The sequence below is a fragment of the Pipistrellus kuhlii genome, unplaced genomic scaffold (assembly GCF_014108245.1).
Source record: "Pipistrellus kuhlii isolate mPipKuh1 unplaced genomic scaffold, mPipKuh1.p scaffold_m20_p_3, whole genome shotgun sequence".
NCBI classification, from domain to species: Eukaryota; Metazoa; Chordata; class Mammalia; order Chiroptera; family Vespertilionidae; genus Pipistrellus; species Pipistrellus kuhlii.
Genome location: NW_023425529.1, coordinates 99,540,861 through 99,552,809, shown reverse-complemented (window position 1 = coordinate 99,552,809; position 11,949 = coordinate 99,540,861). Strand labels below are relative to the sequence as shown.

The 11,949-nt window shown below is 44.4% G+C and overlaps 1 pseudogene; it reads left to right on the top strand.

Moving 5' to 3' along the window:
* Positions 1-888: 888 nt before the first annotated feature.
* On the top strand, positions 889-1,704 carry LOC118729598 (annotated as a pseudogene).
* Positions 1,705-11,949: the final 10,245 nt, after the last annotated feature.

Sequence of the window (11,949 nt, the reverse complement as noted above, 5' to 3'; positions counted from 1 at the left end):
TTACATGCATAGCCCATGGACATGGGCAATAGGATAGTGAAATATGCTGGGGAGGCAGGGAGAAGTAGGGCTGGAAGGATGGGGATAAAAGGGGCAAAAAGGGGAGATATCTATAAGACTATCAATAATAAGAAGTTTATTTAAAATAATAATTTGCAATAGTAATATATGTACACATATGATACCTTAACCTGTTAACCAGGGAGTTCCCTTTTTAATTGCACAACCTGTAACTGGCACGTACTCTTTCACTAGGATGTGTCAGTACGTCACACCCGGAGGACGTAATTTCATATTTTTTTTATTTATACTTAATTAAAATAAATGAAATATATATATTTTCATTTATTTATATATAAAGCACAAAGAAAAATACAAAATTACAAACAAATAGAAAAGAATACCAACAAAAAAATGGAAACATAGGCCGAAGCCGGTTTGGCTCAGTGGTGGAGCGTCGGTCTGCGGACTGAAGGGTCCGGGGTTTGATTCCGGTCAAGGGCATGTGCCTTGGTTGCGGGCACATCCCCGGTGGGGGGTGTGCAGGAGGCAGCTGGTCGATGTTTCTCTCTATCGATGTTTCTAGCTATCTATCCCTCTCACTTCCTCTCTGTAAAAAAATCAATAAAATATATATATTTTTTAAATGGAAACATCGAATTAAAAAATTATAAATTTTACAATTATAAAGATTACAAAAATATATACCATCCCTCTCAGGGCGCAACATGTATTTCAAGGACGTATTTATACGTCCTACTCGTTCCCGATATTGTTTATGTTTGACATATTTATAGGTCCCGCTCGATTAACAGGTTAATAAAAAAATGAGGGCTTTCCGCGCTACCCAGGGAGGGCTCCATACGTTGTTCTGGGTTCCTACGTAACTTAAAGGGAAACTTCACAATGTCCGGAGCGCTTGATGTCCTGCAAATGAAGGCGGAGGATGTCCTCAAATTCCTTGCAGCAGGAACCCTCTTAGGGGGCACCAACCTTGACTTCCTAATGGAGCAGCACATCTACATGAGGAAAAGCGATGGCATCTACATCATCAATCCGAAGAGAACCTGGGAGAAGCTTCTGCTGGCAGCTCGGGCCATTGTTGCCATCGAAAACCCAGCTGACGTCAGTGTCATATCGTCCAGGAATGCTGGCCAGCCAGCTGTGCTGAAGTTTGCTGCTGCCACTGGAGCCACTCCTATTGCCGGCCGCTTCACTCCTGGAACCTCCACCATCTGGATCCTGGCAGCCTGCCGGGAGCCGAGACTCCTGGTGGTGACTGACCCCAGGGCTGCCCAGCAGCCTGCCCACCACCGCTCTGTGTAACACAGACTCTCCTCTGCGCTACGTGGACATTGCCATCCCTTGCAACAGCAAGGGGGCTCACTCAGTGGGTCTGATGTGGTGGGTGCTGGCCCGGGAAGTACTACGCATGCGTGGCACCATCTCCCGGGACCGCCTGATCTTTACGTCTACAGAGATCCTGAGGAGATTGGAAAGGAAGAGCAGGCCGCTGCTGAAAAGGCTGTAACCACGGAGGAATCTGAGGGTGAATGGACCGCTCCTGCTCCTGAGTTCACTGCTGCGCAGCCTGCCCCTGAAGACTGGCCTGCAGCCCCCGCTGCTCAGGCTACTGAGTGGGTAGCAACAACCACTGAGTGGTCCTACGCTGTTCTTCCACAGATTCTAACAGGATGGAAATAAGGTTGGTGGAAAATAAACAGTTTCTAAAAGATAAAAATAAAAAATGAGGAAAAAATAATTTATATGTCAATTATACCACAATAAATCAAAACGAGCAGACAGAAGATGGTAAAAATTTTACCAAAATTGATATGGAGAAAATTGGTCACAATTAAATTTCCTTTACATTGAAAGAGATGATATTGCCATGTGGAAATAGCAGATGGAATTACTACTCATTGTAGACTGAAGCTGCCTCAATTTTTGAAGTCTGCTGGATGTTCAAAAAGCAATTCAAATTTAAACAACTTATTTAAATGTTATATTTTTTAAATCACTTATTGATTTTTAGAGAGAAAGAGAAACATCTATTTTAAAAAATGTATCTTTATTGTTGAGAGTATTACAGATGTCCCCCATTTTCCTCCCATTACTCCCTTCCACCAGGCTCTTGCCCTACCCTAGACTTCACTGAACTGTTATTTCTTATGTTCATGAATTATGCATGTATGCATATGAGTTCTTTGGTTAACCTCTTCCTGCCCCTCCTCCTCACTTTCCTCTGGATTTCTCAGTCTGTCCCATGCTGCTGTGTCTCTACACTCATTTTGTTTGTTAGTTTATTTTGTCCATTATATTCCACATATAAGTGAGACCATGTAATATTTGTCCTTCTCAGATTGGCTTATTTCAGTTAGCAAATAGTCTCCAAGTCCCTCCATGCTTTTGTATAGCTGTATAGTATTACATTGTGTAAATGTACCACATCTTTTTTTTTTTTAGTAAGTTTTTATTACCTATGGCCTTTATACCCAACCCCCTCTGCCCAGCATTCATCCTTGACCTAGCCCTCACTGCATCCCAAGCCTTCACCACATTATTGTCTGTGTCATTGGGCAATGCATGTAAGTTCTTTGGTTAATCTCTTCCCATTTCCAGACATTCCCCTCCCCTCTAAAATCTGTCACTCTGTTCCATGTATCCATGCCTCTAGAAATATTTTGCTTATCAGTTTATTTTGTTTATTACATTCTACATATAAGTGAGATGATGTTTATTACATTCTCTGACAGGCCTATTTCTCTTAGCACAATAGTCTCCAGGTCCATCCATACCGTTGCAAAAGGCAACAGATTCTTCTTTTCAACAGCCACATAGTATTCCATGTGTAAATTCACCACAGCATTTTTTAACCCGCTCACCTACTGATGGGTACTTGGGCCAGCCTGCTGGTTACTTGCCTCAGGGCAGGAAATTTTAAAAGAGCCACATTTTTTTCTTTCTTTTTCTTAAATATATTTTATTGATTTTTTACAGAGAGGAAGGGAGAGAGATAGAGAGTTAGAAACATCATCGATGAGAGAGAAACATCGACCAGCTGCCTCTTGCACACCCCCTACCAGGGATGTGCCCACAACCAATGTACATGCCCTTGACCGGAATCGAACCTGGGACCTTTCAGTCTGCAGACCAATGCTCTACCACTGAGCCAAACCAGCTTCGGCACATTTTTTTTCCTTAGAGATTGCCTTGGGAAGCCAGCCTGTGTTTTTTCCCTGGTCAAATCTGCCATCTTTCTTTTTGAAGGCTAAATTTTCATGGCAATAAAGGAGACTTTAAATTAGCATACTGGGAGATTGGGCTTCCATATTGGCTTGCCATGTGTTTCCCTTCCCCCACATCCTGCTTGCTTTGGGGGAAGTTTCAGTAACAGATCAGGCAGCATATCTTTTCAGGCTTAATAGATAAAGACAGATCTTAAATTTTTTCCTTTTTCCTCTTTCTGAAGTGATAACCAGCACTTAAGCTTATCCTGGCCAAATTTTGCATTTCCATGCAAGTTTTTCTATAATTTTTCAACAAAACTTTAAGTAATCTCTTGGGGAGAGAGCTGACAGCTTTAATCTCTTTAATCACCAGTCTCTCCTCTCCAGGGACAGGTGGTTTTTTAGAAAGTACAATTTTTGATCTTCAAAACAAATTAGATTTTTCATGATTTGAACAAGAAACCATAGTCAAGATGACCTTGGTACTCTTTTTTCAGCCTGATTGAAAAAAAAATACCTTTTGATATTCCAATTTCTTTATAATTTTGCCTTTTGACCAAATTTTTGCCAAATGTTCAAGATCTAATGTACCTTTTTCAGGAAACCAAAGGTTATGTTCTATAACAGCAAGCAAAACTGTAAGAGAATACCTTCTAAAACTTTAATTTCTTAAGTATGCAAATCAAAAGTCTATAATAAAGTTTACTTTATAACCTAATTCTGCCCCATTAGCCTGGCTGAAAAAGACATTCCCACCCTACTTACAGATTGAGGATTCTGCAGCTGATTGCGGGCTTTGCATCTGGTGAATTTCCCTCACCTATATGGTGAATTCTTTTTCACCTTTTTGGTGAATCTTCCTTTCTTTGCTGTAGGGGAAATCATCCCCTCCAAAGGTCCCAGGTTGAAGGCACCAGTTGTGAGTATCTCCCTTCCTCCACATTGGATTGCCAGTTGCGAGTATCCCTCTCAAGTCCCATGTGGCTCAGGGTTCAGGTTCAGGGATCGGGCTCTGGAGAAGACCACACACAAATGAAAGAGACTAGACAAGAAAATATTAACTTGGGAATTGGGGGCCAGGTGGAAGCCCAAGAGAGGACTCAGCTTTGCTCAGGTCTTGTGATCCCTTTTATTCAGATTTGGGATCCACCTAGAGCCCTTAGGCAGGCAATTTCCAGTAACAGGCAAAACTATCTTATCAGGAAGGATTTACATGAGACTAAAAGGTGGAAGTTGCTTCAGCAACTTCAGACAGTGGGTATATGGCTCTGACCCTTGCCAGAGCCTCAAGGTTGACCAGTATTCCAGGTTCCTTGTCCACACCTCTCTGCTAGTGAAGGAAATGGGCAGCTTCCAACATCCTATGAATACTTTGTTAACTCACTGGAATTATTGATCTTTGAACATCTTGACTGGTGGTGTATATTTATTTTCTTAAAGTTCTCACACATTCTCACTCTTGTGCTCTTTCTCTATGTACACATTCTTAGCAATATGATTGAAGTTATTCAGTTAATGAACCATTAGGAAGAATTTTATTAGAGTCATTAAAATATATGTTTTAATAGAACAAACTATTGACTCTCAGAGGGAAGGTTGGGGGGAAGGTGGGTGAGTAGGTGGGAAAAGATCTACCAAGGAATTTGTATGCATATATGCAAACCCATGGACACAGACAATAGGTCTGGTGCAGGAACATGTGAAATATGGTAGCACTCATACTTGGGGAAAAACTGCTGTTTGAATTTTAACCTTGCTATCTGACTTCTACCTTCGATTGCTTGCTTAAACAACAGGGTAGTTACAGGAGATTGACTCCCACTGACTCAGTAGCTTCAGGGGTAGAAACTGTAGATAACCTTTAGTTCTGCTTTTGTATTATGGGCAAGATAGGGTCACATCCAATGTCAAGCAGGGTGTGACTGGGAACCAACCCTGCAGGCTGTCCCCAGTCTTTAGAATTTAGTCCTGAGGGGCCAATCAGGGTTAGCCGAGGCAGTGACATCACCTACCTGAATAAAACTCCTGGACTGGGCGAATTTCGCTCTCTTCCGCCATGCTGCCGGCATGAGTGGGATAGCCCATGCTAGCATGGAGATGGCTCTTTTGTTTATTGCATCGGACTTGGCTCCCTGGTGGTCCTTGGGGATCATGACTGGAATCCCCAGCCAGGACCATGAGGGACCCCCATTCCGAAGAGCCTGACTGGCCGCGGTAGGTGTGTGTTTGTCTGTGTTTTTGTGTGAGCGCTCTGGAGGGACTGCCCCTCCATCAGGGCTCTTACCTGGGTGTTTACCGGCTGCTGTGTCAGCCATGGTTTGAGTCCAGATTCGAATCTGTAATAAATTCTAGCATGCTTAATCAAATTGGCTCCGGTGGTCCATCTCTTGGGGACTCGCTTCGTAACATTTGGAGGCCCCAGCGAGATCCCACCAGGGGGGCTTCTCAGTAAGCCCCTCTAAGAAATTTAAGAAATTTCACGTCCTCTGGAACTTCGGACCACACCCGGATCTGCCTGCTCGGCGCCGGTAAGTCAGGCCTGGTTTCTCCTTTAAGTTTCTTGAAGCTTCCTGTCCTGGTTTGGTACGTACCCTGTTATCATGAACTCGGGAGGCGGGACGCCGCTAAACTCCCGGTTCGCAACCGAGGTGGTGACGACCACCGAGGCCTGGTTTTGGAGTCTGGAGACTCCCTGGTTCTGCCTGGTTTTGGAATGTGGAGACTCCCTGGTTCTGGTCTGAGTGAGTGTTGTTCTGGTCTGAATGAGTGTTGTGAGTGTTGAGAGAGTGCGGCCGCAATTGAGTGTGTGGGAATTGGTAAAAGTGTTTTCGTTTTTTCTCTTTTGGATTTGTTTTGGACTTATTTGTTGCCCAACTGTTTATAGATTGGGAAAAAAGAGAGAAATGGGGCAAGGAAACTCGAAGGAGAGTCACCTAAGTCCCCTTGAATGTATGATTAAAAATTTTTCTGACTTCAGAAAACGGGGTGAAGGCTATGGTGTTTCTGTAGATGCCTTCACTCTCTGGAGACTGTGAATTGGAGTGGCCAACATTTGGGATTAATTGGCCTTCAACAGGGACCCTAGACATGGAGCCCTGCACGGGAGTCCGGCGGATAGTCTATAGAAGCCCTGGGCATCCGGACCAAATTCCATACATTGATATCTGGATTGATGTTCTTTTTGATAACCCCAAATGGCTGAAAGAGTGTGGTTGTCTCCCTGACAAAGGAAAATTGGGAAAGAGACCTCCCAGGTCCGTCTTACTCGCCCGGCCACAGGCGAGCAGAGAGAAGCCGAGCCAGGCGCCTTTAGCACCCCGTGTTAGAGGTTCCTGAGGAAGACCCGATGTTGGGCCTGAAATTCCCTTGCCCACCCCCTTATGTGGCCGCTGCTGTCTCCACTACTTTCCCAAGCGAGGGGAAGGGGACTGACCCCCAGTGAGATCTCAGACGAGAGTGGAGTATCCCCGCTTTTGGCAGAACCCCCAGGGGCTGGTAACTTTACACTCACCAGTCCACCCGCGATGACTGCCAGCAATTATTAAACACCCTGTTTACCACAGAGGAGGGAGAAAGAATAAAGACTGAAGGGAGAAAACAAGTTCTTGACGGCCATAGGGAGCTGGTTACAGATTCAGCCCAGATTAACACCGTCTTCCCTTTTGGCCCACCTAATTGGAACCCCAATTCGGTGTTAGGAAGGGTCTCAGAACTGTTTGTTTTAATTGGCCATTTAAGTTTAATGTAATTAATGATTACAATACATTGTAAAATCTTTAAAAGAAAAGGAAAATATTTTGTAGGCCACTTGGTCCTTGTGTGTGTGTCAACTCTTAAGTTATAATTTTAAAATCAGTAAGAGCTTGTCAGAAAGTTCAGGGAGTCTGATTGTAGTGTAGGGGTCACCAGTTCCCCCATGGCACCTTTGCTAGCAAGAGGCAAGCGGCGGACAGCCTGATGAAAAAGCCCTGGTGGAAGCACCGCCTTCGACACCTGGGACCCCTTAGACCCGTGTGCTCCCTGCCTCAGCCCACCTGGTGTCTATTCCCTCCAGAGGTTGTTTTAAATAGCTGGAGGCAGCAGATAAATTAAAACTTGTTTCCCAAGTCATTGTAAGCAGCTTTTGAAATTCCCCACAGTGAGGAGGAAACTACCTAGATGGTAATGGTAACAAGTTTACTTGAATGGCTGGCTGGGAGTCTTCAGCTAAAGAATGTGTTCATTTGCATTTGAATGCTACTCCAGTGATCTGCAGGGAGTGGCAAGTAATTCCATGGCGAAGATGCCCTGATGGCCTTGCTTACAATGTTTAGTCTTTGTCATTGGTATCAGCTAAGCAGAGTCATATAGCTACTTAAGTATGAATTGTGATTGAGAAATGTAATGTTACTTGCCAGCTTTAAAAGTTCAAAGTATAAATTGAATTAGGAAAAGTTAATTGCAGTAACTAAATGCCTAGAATATGGCAGGCTAAATTGTATTACATGTGATAAGAATAAGCAGTAATGATCAAAGATCTCAAGGATTGGTTTATTCTCATTTGTCAGATGAGGAATCTATATGATGCTTGAGCCCTATCCAGGTTGTTTCATACAGACCTAAGTAAATTTGTTGGGAATTTATAGTGTGCCTCTTGTGAAGAAGTAGGCCAAGTCATATATTTTTCTCTTAATGTAGAAAAAGTGATAGCCATATTAATTTGTTTTGTTTTGCTTTTCTCATATGTCATTGTTATCATTTCTAATTGCATTGTAAGCTTGAATTTGGGCTTGTACCTGCATCTTGTATTTTGTTTAAACTTTGGGAATCATTTTTGGTTTCAGTCATGTGTATCTACTTTATAGACTTAAGTAGACTTTAATAATTTATTTAGAATTGTGTTAAAACAATGTGAAAACATGATTTAACCCCCTGTGACTGCTTGGACACTTTTCACCGTGTTCTATTAGGGGACTTAAAGGCACAGTTAAAATTCTCCTGTTCCCCTTTTCAGTCTTATCAGAATCTGAGATCTTTATCTGTAGGAAGATTTGAGGTATGGTTATAGACTTTTGAAGGACATAGAAAGAAGGTTTAAAAGCTAAAGTAAAATAGTGAAAGTTTTTATGAAAGTTGTGCATGTGATGAGAAGGAGAAACAGGGAGAGAGGGAAAGAACGAAAAAGAGACTCTGGGAGTCCGAGAGGGAAGGATTTAGACAGAAGCAGAAGAGAAAGTGATATGAATGTGTAAGTATAAGTACAGAAGGTGAGGCCAGAAGAGACAGAGAAGGTCTGAAAGAAAGGGAGACTTAGACCCCAAGGGTTTTTAACCTCGAGGAAGAAGACTGACAGGACCAGGGTTCCTTTCAATTAAGCCCCCAAGGGTAACCTTACAAGTGAGAGGCAAAGCTATTAATTTCCTGGCGAGCACTGGGCAGTTTATTCAGTCTTAACAGAGCCGATGGGACCTCTAGGAAGATATCAGTCCAGGGAGCCACCAGACAAACTGACTGTTTTCCTTGGACATCAAGAAGGACTGTAGACCTAAGAAGGAACACGTACTGGAGGAACACAGCCGCTGAACTGGACTGAAGTAGAACAACAGGCCTTTGAGGAGCTAAAGAAGGCTCTCAGCACCTGCCCTAGCCTCGCCAGATGTCACGAAGCCCTTCCACCTTTACGTGAGTGAGGTAAGAGGCATTGCCAAAGGGGTTCTCACTCAGACTCTAGGTCCCTGGAAAAGACCTGTGGCCTATCTGTCTAAGAAACTAGACCTTGTGGCAGCAGAGTGGCCAGTGTGCCTCTGGGCAGTGGCCACCACAGCATTGCTGGTGAAAGCAGACTCTGGGCCAGGAGCTAGCCCTGACAACACCCCATGCTGCTGAGACCCCCCTTCGGGTGCTCCAGAGAGATGGATGTCAAACACCAGAATCACCCAGTGCCAAGCTCTTCTCCTGGACCAGCCCTGCATCCAGTTCCATAAGACACTGGCCATCAACCCTGCCAGCCTGCTTCCAGATGATCCAGAGGAACCCATTCATGACTGCATAGAGGTAACAGATGCAGTACTGACAGATGTCCGGCCGTCATCACCAGATGAGGTACTGTACACAGTTATGTTCAGGATGGGATCTGATATACAGGAACAGCAGTAGTCACCCTGGACCATACCATTTGGGCACAGTTCCTGAACAGAGGAACATCAGTAAACCTTTGGCCCTAATTGAGGCCTTTGATGGGGACACTGTGCCATTCACTGGGAAAGAGGGTTACCCACTCCAGCCAGATTTTAGCCTTATTTGAGGCCATCTGACTCACAAAAGCAGTTGCAATAGTGCACTGCAAAGGACATCAGAAAGGGGAGACAGTTGAAGCCAGAGAAAATAGAGCCACAGACCAAACTGCAAAGGAAGATGCCCAAAAACCAGTGGGGCCTTTACAAGTCTTAGTAACCCTGCTGGATCCCAACCTCTACACCAAAGAAGAGGAGGAATTGGCTGAACAGAAGCAAGTCATCAAAGGACCAGATGGTTGGTGGACCCTACCAGATGACAGACTGTTGGCTCTAAGTCGAATGTTAGTTGCCCAGTCACGCCAGGTTACCCACTTAGGCATCATCAAGACTTCTGAACTTCTGTGAGGCAGATACTACAAAGCTTAAGTAAGGTAAAAGCAAAGTCACTAGATGTGCTGTCTGTGTACAGGTAAATGCTAAGGAAGAATAGAGGGACCCCCTGGGAATTCGGGCCCCAAAGAAATTCCCTAGGAGAGCATTAGAAGGTTGGTTTCACAGAGATTAAGCCACCAGCATTAAGGTATAAGTACATGCTAGTTTTTATAGACACCTTCCCAGATTAGGTTGAAGCGTAGAATAGAAACTGCCTCTGTAGTAAAGAAATTACTCCAGGAGATTATACCTAGATTCAAACTGCCAGTAGTCATAGGATCAGATGACAGCACAGTCTTTGTAGCAAGGTATCTCAAAGTATAGCTCAAGCCTTAGGACAGGCATGAGTGGAACTCTAAAAAGTTTAATTAAATTTGTCCTGAAAACTGGTGAAAATTGGACCAACCCCCTGCCCTTCACCCTCTTATGGGCCAGGTGTACCCTCTAACGGGAGAGGTTCCCCCCCTCTTTTTGAGATCATGTATGGTAGAGCTCCCTCCATCCTTCCTGGGGTCAGGGAGAAACTGAAAGCTAGAATTCATAATCATTCCCTTGCTCAAGTCCTTACAGGCTCTGCAATTTACCCAGAAGCCATGCATAAGTTTGTTCCAGATGCACTGCCAGTGCCCCACTGTGGACCCTGTACACCCCTTCCAGCCCCGAGACTCTGTGTGGGTAAAGAAGTTCACTGCCCAAGGACTGACCCCAACATGAAAAGGGACGCTACACTGTTATCCTGAGCACGCCCACAGCTGTTGAAGTAGACAGCACCCAGACCCAGCTACACCACTCCCAGCTCCTGCACAGAAAACGGCCTGGATCCTGGCAGCCAGCGGCCTCACCGTGAGATCCCTAGCCTGGGCTCCACACAGGCCAGGAGACTTGATGCCTGCAGGAGGGGAACTGGACTTCAGTGAGGACAGTACTGATGGGAACTGTGTTACTAGGGGTCTTGGTAACTGTAAAAACATTTTTTGCTAACCAGTGAGAAAATCTGGGGCTAAGTAAGGCTAAATGTGCTAGGGGACTGGAAAGCAAGGAAGTAGGATGAGTCAATGATTTGACTCATGTACATAAAAACCAGTGGGGAATGAAATATGGTAGCACTCATACTTGGGGGAAAACTGCTGTTTGAATTTTAACCTTGCTATCTGACTTCTACCTTCGATTGCTTGCTTAAACAATAGGGTAGTTACAGGAGATTGACTCCCACTGACTCAGTAGCTTCAGGGGTAGAAACTGTAGATAACCTTTAGTTCTGCTTTTGTATTATGGGCAAGATAGGGTCACATCCAATGTCAAGCAGGGTGTGACTGGGAACCAACCCTGCAGGCTGTCCCCAGTCTTTAGAATTTAGTCCTGAGGGGCCAATCAGGGTTAGCCGAGGCAGTGACATCACCTACCTGAATAAAACTCCTGGACTGGGCGAATTTCGCTCTCTTCCGCCATGCTGCCGGCATGAGTGGGATAGCCCATGCTAGCATGGAGATGGCTCTTTTGTTTATTGCATCGGACTTGGCTCCCTGGTGGTCCTTGGGGATCATGACTGGAATCCCCAGCCAGGACCATGAGGGACCCCCATTCCGAAGAGCCTGACTGGCCACGGTAGGTGTGTGTTTGTCTGTGTTTTTGTGTGAGCGCTCTGGAGGGACTGCCCCTCCATCAGGGCTCTTACCTGGGTGTTTACCGGCTGCTGTGTCAGCCATGGTTTGAGTCCAGATTCGAATCTGTAATAAATTCTAGCATGCTTAATCAAATTGGCTCCGGTGGTCCATCTCTTGGGGACTCGCTTCGTAACAACATGGATGAACTAAAAAGTTTCAAAGAGGGAAGGGGCGGGAAGAGGAAACATGTGTAATACTTTAATAATAATATTTATTAAAAAATAAAAATATATATGTGCTTTAGGTATTTGTTTTCAGAAATGTTCACATGAATGGTATTCTCAGTTGCTGACAATGCTGGATAAAGGAGACCTTGTAGTTGTCGGTTTATGTGATCTCTCAGTAACCTTGTATGGTCACAATTCACATTTCCACAAACAAGAAAGAACACTTGCAAGATTATACCAA